The sequence below is a fragment of the Pleuronectes platessa genome, chromosome 1 (genome assembly GCF_947347685.1).
Source record: "Pleuronectes platessa chromosome 1, fPlePla1.1, whole genome shotgun sequence".
NCBI lineage: Eukaryota > Metazoa > Chordata > Actinopteri > Pleuronectiformes > Pleuronectidae > Pleuronectes > Pleuronectes platessa.
This window is the reverse complement of record NC_070626.1, coordinates 10389567-10397913: the sequence shown is the minus strand read 5'-3', so window position 1 is coordinate 10397913 and position 8347 is coordinate 10389567.

The following is an 8347-nucleotide window of genomic DNA, read 5'->3' as shown; positions in this document are numbered from 1 at the left end:
ATAAGATGATAATATGCTGCCTTGTCCGTGTCAGTGTATCAGAAAGAACAGCTGGCAAAATGAGGGGACCTCTTAATATCACTTTCATAGAGAGGACATATTATAATGCAGAGAACATACTACAGTGCAAGTATATTAATAATAATGAATAAGATAACAATAATTATTGTAGAGGAAGGTGTTGAGCAATCCATGGCCTGCAGTCACAGATCCAGACTCTCCAGCTCCAGAAAGCAACAGGAGAAGAAAAACTAAAAATTACCAACTACAGGAGATCAAAGCTAATTTCTGCATCAATGTCTCATGCAATATTTATGTGTTCAAAGCTCTACGAAAAAGTGTTTAAATCAGCGTACGACGTCTAACAACCTCTGCACAAGTTTTAACATCCAAACAGCACAGTGCTATTCACCAGGGGGAAGCCGGAGCAGTGCCAATCAGCAGCAACTCCGGAGCATGTTGGAAAAGATTACAGAAGTCAAATGGCCTCTTCACCCATTGTGAGCGTTTAACTCGTGTTGACAGCCAGTCATAGATGTTGAGGTTCCGTGCTGCCGTCACCACCCACCAGATCTATAAACTAAAGCAGGGAAATCTTTGAGGTGTTGCTCCGAGGGTAGTGGCCCCGAATTTCTCCCTAATCCCGTTCCCCAACCCCCTATTCAAAAGAATCATAAAAGCCATGCCTCAGTATTGCACTGCATTATCCGCCTTCCTTTTTTTGTAGCCGTGGTGGTCATTTGTCATGTGATTAGCGATGAAAAAAAACGAGCCGAATGTGAATTAAAAAGAAATAACAGCGTGATGAATGACCTGGATGTCGGTCAGAGGGAGGAAGAGAGGGGCGGGTCTGTTCCAGGCAGCCATGCTCACCAGGACCCAGACAATGGACCCCATCGACCCTGATGCGGCTTGACAACTGAATGACATGCTGAATGGTTGCCATGGGAACAAATGTCTTGAATTTTATGCATGCATATTCTGTTTTTTGATTTTTTTCCCCTCCTCCCCTCCGTCTTTTTTCATGGCTGAAGAGATTTGACTAATGGTGTGCTGACTCTAAACAGCGCGCTGGATGGGCTTGCACAGGGAGCCCCCTTTTTTCTCTCCGCAGCTCCACCGGACATTGTAGCACAGCTTAATGTTAACGCCTCGGAGAGTATTAGTGCAGCGCAGCCGGAGCTCAGGAGGAGATGAGGCTGTGTGAATAGAGAGCAGTGCATTAGCTCCGAGAGGAAGGGGGTTTTCCACTGCTAACGATCTAATAACAAATTCTCCAGCCCACTTTGTCGAACCTCATCCCCTGTGGATTGCTGTGGATTTTCCCCACTAACAGCTGGGATACTGCATGCACCATCAACAGCACTGTCGTTACACATTCCATCTATATACATTATTGTCCTGCTCAACACGTCTGGCACAGCAGGTGTTTAGCTCTTAGCCAGCACCAGTAAACAATCACATGTTTACTCGCGTAGTTATGATGAAGTGGCGGTCTGTATGATGCACTTATTCTTGCTTTGTAATGCAATATTTTTATCACTGCATTTCCCACAAATCACCTGGAAATGAAACAGTGTATAATCTGACTCAGTGGGTTTTGGTTTTCTGCAGGTGGTGCTCTTTTTCTCTCATTGTGCAGCCAAGATAAATATCACTGCTCATGCTAACTACACACTTCTTATTTTGCTGTTTGCATAAAACATGAAACACATTACTTCTAAAGCACCAGACTTTTTTTTTTTTTTTAAATCTCCCATCAAACAACAGTACAAAGTAAACACCAGAGTAAATGTGAAAGCTTCATAGATTAATGATGGTGGTACTTTTTGTGTCTCTTCTACTCAACTAATTCCATTCCTAGACCGCAACTAACAAGAATTATGTTCACATGAATAACAATATTTCTGATATTGACCTGATTTGGCCAAGAGTCTGAATAAGACACTGCCATATTCTATTGCATTATCAAAATAAGGTCAATAGTTTGACTGTCAGTGTAAACGTAGTCTATGTGTTTGTGGTTTTTATAGCACACATTGTTCATACAGGAGTCGTCCATTAGCCCGATTTACAGCAACAGGATGGTGTGTGTTTGCTATTGACTCAAAACTATAGTGTTCAAGTTCATCATTATGATGGGACGTGGCAGCCACTGTAATGATGTGGCTCATTTTGAGGATTGAATAGTTTTCAGACAACAATGGAGCTCTACTGCACTTTAGGAATAAGCTGTATAAGGTTTTCAGATACTTGTCAGTAAGATCAATTCGTTTTAAGTATCGATCTTGTCATGTTATAGACAATAACATGACCAACATGACAATACTCCAAACATACAATATCACAGACTTATCTGTTGATGAACTGATAGATCAAATCACTAATGTTAAAGATTCAGCAATACTGCATTACACCTCTGGCTTGTTTATATTAAATATTGAAGAGAAATATATTTAATATAATGTCAATGTGTTTTCAAAAAGAAAAAAAAAAATTGCCCAGCTGTGTGTTTTCTTAGAGCAGGCACACTGCTGGGTGAGGAATTACAGCTCCTCTATAATTTTGTGCTGCACACAAGTGTTGAAACTCCAGAGTGCGAACGCTGGTTAATATGTAACGTATTGTGCAGCCTGTTATCAGGAACCAGATAGCATATCTTATGGTGCGATATTTTTAGCCACTGAGTTGTTTCCAGCTTGTATGTCAGCACAAGGACAGCACCTAAGTTTTGTGAATAAGACGGTGGTTCTTAGAGAAGCTCTGATCCGCTGCCTGCCCAGACTGCAGGTTAACTCATCCCGAGAACAGATTATATGCTGTGTTGGCCCTCACAAACCCCTTCTGATGACAGGGGAGAATCATCACAATCTTCGACAATACTTTGATCAGACACCAAACACAATGAAATAGAGCTTGTGTGCAAAATAACCCTGCGACAAGCTGACATCTGAAACGTTCTTCTCCCAGTGCCAATTTATCATGTTCACTCCCGGATAATAGAAAGTCATTTTCCAACCCATGATTACACTTCTCAAGAAATCATATTTCATGTTAGGTAGAACATGCTCTGTGGACAGGAGGGATATCTAACGTGCCAATCATGGAGTGTACACACTCAAAAACCAATAATGCAAAAGGATACATGACAGTGCATCCTCTATCTCCACTGGGGAGAAAATAAATATTCCGTATCAGCAGCAACAGTACACATATCAGGACATTGCAGTGACCCAGAGAAAATACGTTTCTATTGTTGCACTCACCTCGCCACATTGCGTTCAGCCCACTTCACAGATAACGCTACCACATGACCATTTAGCATGTCTCTGTAAAGGCAACCACGTTTATTTACATGTTCGTACGGCAAGTTTACATTTCAGGTTAAGTCATTTGAAAATCAGGGAGCCATTTTATTGGGCTGAATCGAATGTGAGGTGTTTTTCTTCTAAACAAAAAATGTGTTAATGTATCACAACATGTTGTCTGAATGGATGAGGCAGTGCAGCTTTGGAGCCACCAGCTACAATATGATGACCAATTTGTTTGTCTACCAAATTAACTTAGGTCTGGCTAATGAACGTCAATCCAATAAAACAGAAAGATTCTTGATGTTGTTTGTGCTTTTACAGCGGCAGAAATACAAGTCTGTCATTTTTCCATACAAACAACATCTCCCATGTGAGTTTTAGAAAGGTAGCTGGCAGGGAGCTTGGCACCTGGGGAATGTAGATGAAAATTAGTAGCCAAACGGTGTGGTCTGATTGTGCATTATATAATAATCCTTTTTATGGTAACAATAATAATAGTTTCATAAAATATCTACATATGGAAGTAAGCCTCCCTGTGTCCCTCAGAGGCACCAATCACATTAAACCAATCTTGATTGGCAGGTGAACGTGTCCTTCCACACCAGTTAGTGTCACTTACCATAAATAGCACATGCGCATGACAAAATGCCTCAATGTCAAAAATGTCTTCTCGCCCAGCGCATATCTGATGTCAGATCATAGATTAATCTCACTTAGCGCTAGCTAACTTTGGAATTTCGACATCTTCTGAGGTCACACCAGATCAGACTTGGTTTCTCCGCAACTTAGTTACCCCCCTTCACTGCTGTCCCAAAACCTTGCCATCAGGAGTTAGTACCCCAGGTGATGTCTAGGCTCTCTGGTTAAACCATATACCAGCTATTTGCCATTTGCTCGTGTCTACACACCAGTACAAAAGAAATTAACAGAGGTAGCAGAGACTCCAAGCTCTGTCCCTTTTGCCTCGAAAATAAGATTTTGAGCAAAGACGCACATCAAGTCTGTTCCAGCTGCTTAGGGCTGTAACATGCCCAGTGGCTCCTGCAAAGCTCACACTTGAAAGTCTCCACGGAAGGTTAATGCAACAAGCCAGCTATGCCTGCACATTGAACTACTAGCAACCATGCTGGTGAGCCTGAAGATAAAAAGGAGCTTGTGGTGGAAGACACACCAAAGACTTGTGTAGGTGGGAGCTCTTGTTTCAAGCAAGCTTTGGGCCTCTCTCACTGGGAAGACATCCTGGAATGGACTATGAGGAAGAAGAGATGAAACCTCAGATAGCATCATATCAGAGGATGAAGAGGAGGACTATTTCCTCACCACTCCCAGGTCCTTCACTTTTCATGGGGATGCAGATGAATGGAGCACAGCAGCTACTCTTCTCCCCATAGACATGCCGGATGTGTACAAATTTGCAGAAAAAAAGCTGAACATCTCTGTTGTTACAGAGACAAACCGATTTCATTACAAGGAGAAAGGATTGCCTCTGGTTTAGCAACAGAGAAACTATAGCACATCAAGCAAATACTTGAAGCCTCATCCCTTGACAATGAAGCCATGAAGAGCCGGGGTCTCCTGCATATGTCTGAGATAGAACTGGTTGTGAGAGTCAGGCCAAACTCAATCAGCCCTGGCCAAGAAGGTCTATGAGGTAGCAGCACTTTCAGCCAGAGCATTCAACATCCTCTCACTGACTGCATACTAGATGCAGATATGTTATTACTATGAGCAGACTAAGAAGGCTGCACTGCAGGAAATGGGTTATCTCATCATCATCAACTTCAGCCTCTGTGTTCAACACTACAGGGGAGGCGATGGGAACCATTGTCTTACAGCAATAAGCGCAGCGGCTCAACCTCTGCAACTAGTCCGACATAGAAAGAGCAATAATCCTTTACATGCTTTTTGTCCCAGAGGGTACCCTGAACTATGCATTGGCCTCTGAAGAGAAATGTAAGGCCATGAAGAAGGAAGACAACAAGCTTCAGTTTTGTCTCACTTAAAAGCCCTGGTTCCCTCTCAGTTCAAGATCCTCAAAACCCTGCCCTAACCTATCATCCTCTCCTAGGCATGAGATGAATTTAGCTGGCCCAGAAAAGTCCCAGCAACGGTAGGTCTTCCGGTTCAACCTGCATCTGTCAGTCTTTAGGCAACGAAGATGAAGAGAGCACCTTAACTGCCTCTCTCTAGGCTGGTTTTGAGGCTGACTCTTCATCTCCACCTGGTATCCCTTTTGATTTTAAGGTGTGTCGTGTCTCTGCCTTGTGCATAGCGTGCACTCTTAGAGTCAGAGCTGGAAGTGAACCTCCTGCAGGTTGGGCCATGATAGAAAACCTTGTCTGGCCATGGGAGCTACAACATTCCGTGAGACATCAAATGAAATATTCTGAAGAAGTTATGATCCTATGCATAACCCTGATTCTTTGAGTAATGTGAGTGACACTTCTCACAGACAACCGTTCTTGCTTTCTTAATGAGAAGTGGTTGCTTATCTTGAGTGGTGCTGTGTCACCCGAAAGCAAGATTTAGGGTAAGGGACACATTGATGCCAATGGACACATTCACCAGCTAATGAGGATTGGTGTAATGAGTGCTTCGGAGGGTCGGAGTGAGGCTTGCTGTCGAATTGATGCTGCCATAGGTTATATCTTTGAGCTAATGTTAATGTTAGCTTAAGCAGCGAGAGCATACAGCTACTAACAATATCATAAGATGCTACCATTCAGAAAATAATGTCAGACATTCCGGCAGTTTTTTATAGTTACCATAATTAGCCTACCTTGCTTTAGCTGTTATCAATAAATATACAACCATTTCTCAATTTCAGGATTATATTTGAATATTGATGAGCCATCAATTATTGCTTACTGAATTTAAGATTTTTTACATGGAGATTTACCTTTCTCATAATTAAATGAACCTGATGTGGTTCTCTGCTATAATCTAATCTACGTAAATGTATTTTTATTTGCAATTTAAATCCTATTTCGTTTTTCAAAAGCTATGTTTTTTTAGCCGGTCAGTTATGTTCTGCTACCATCAACCTCCCTTAAGACTAGCTGTTATAGGGATATATGCATATTTCGGTGTACTTCAACAATAAAAGCCTATCTATAATCTTATTCATTACAGCAGTCGTGTGTTTATGCAGACAGAGAGAGATAGAGGAAGGGAGAGATATAGAGAAATATGGGGGGAGGGGAGGAGGAGGAGAGAACACGCCACTGAATGTCCCAAGCCATTAGAACAAGGGATATTTCTGGTTGACTGAGCAATTCATTCTCGACATGTCACATTGAATTTCTTCCATTATAAAACACTGCTGCCTTCTCCACTCCAAAGGCAGATTGCCTGCACCTATTTCACCCAGTGAAATATTGCTTCTCTCCTCAAACAATCTTTTTCATCCCAAAGTTGTGACATTTTTTTTGAAACAGTGATTAGTCTATGTTCACAGTACACAGGGTATTCGCTCCATTTTTTGTACTTTTGCCGACTGCACAAACTCACACTTGATGATTTCCAGTATGATTCCTTCATGCACTCTTATATTTAATGTGTGTATATCATCATTAATTCTGTAGCACCCCATATTCACTGTCTCATGGTCACTGGTTTTGCCATCCCATTAGACGTTATTGATGGGATATTAGAAAATCGCAAAGAAAACAAGAATCAATTTGTTACTGTCAGCCTGTATGGTACTGAAGTCAGAGTTTTTTCACCAAATCTATGTTGTGACATATGATGTAAAGAGCAGGACAGAGTCTTTTTACTGAGCTGTTTGTGTTTTCTCTGATCCTAGGCTTGTGCTTAGCTCTGGCACTTCACAAACCTGCAATACTAGCAGCCTGACTTTGCTCTGTGCCGCTGACAATTCTGACAGACTGGCAACAGAGATTGATGTTGCCCAGATAGAAAATAGAGGAAGAATGGCAATTATGTCAGGCTAGAAGAAACATGTGTCTGTGCACCGCAATACAAAAGGCCGTCACTGCATTGTTATCGTTCTCAATAACCCAAGGTGTGTTTGGGAGTAAATGGATTGTCTGTAGAGAGCATTTCATCCTTTGTAAACCTTCCCCTCTCTTCTCTTGTCTTCTCCTCGCTTCAATTTTGCTGTTTTTTCTTGTCTTGTTTCCTCAGTCCTTTGTCTTGCAGGCAATAGCTTTTATTCCATTGCTTTTTGAAAGGCTTTTATTTCGCGTGAATTGAGAATTGTAATTGCTGATTTCATCCAAAGCAGCAACGCAATAATATGGATAATCATTATAACCCTAAATTACATAAAATCTCCAATGCATAGTTGGATTTAAACATTTTATGTAAAGCTCCTGCCAGAATGAAAAGTTGCTTTTTAATTGAACTGAGGTAAAATGAATATCTTAAGGAATAGCCAGGCGTACGTTGTGCAGGCACATGTACAGTAACGTCTCTTTCACTATCAGTGGCATATGCTCGCCTTATGGTCCACATGCTCCATATAGAAAGAGGATCTTAGAGCCCTCATTATTTCAAATCGAAATTCCAACACTCAAAACCCCATATTGGACAAGCTCCAGGTATAGGATTCCACAACTACTTTACAATTTCACATTCCAATGAAAGGTACACCATTATGAGAAATATCTCCATTATATACTTTATGCTGATTTCATTTACCGGCACTGTGGAGCTATTCATGCCTCAGAAAACGCAACCATTTGTGAAGAGTTTAACGACACAGTTCAGTGCTTGTCCAATCAAATAGAGTTGGAAGGGATGAGAGACTTTGTCAAGGCCCTGAGTCTCTACACTAATGGAAATGACAGTTTTGGAGAGAGACAGTAGAGGGGTCATGGCTTGGATCCAGCCACCCCTCTGCTTCTCTCCTGTCCAAGCCGGCTGCCCTCCTGAGCCTCGTTTCACACAACTTATTACAGCGCTCTAGTGAAAACACTGCATTTGTCCAGACATGATTACACTGTGGAAATCAATTACCCTGGAAAAATATCACTGGTGGAAATCATTAAATTGGGTTGTCACCAGGCACCATC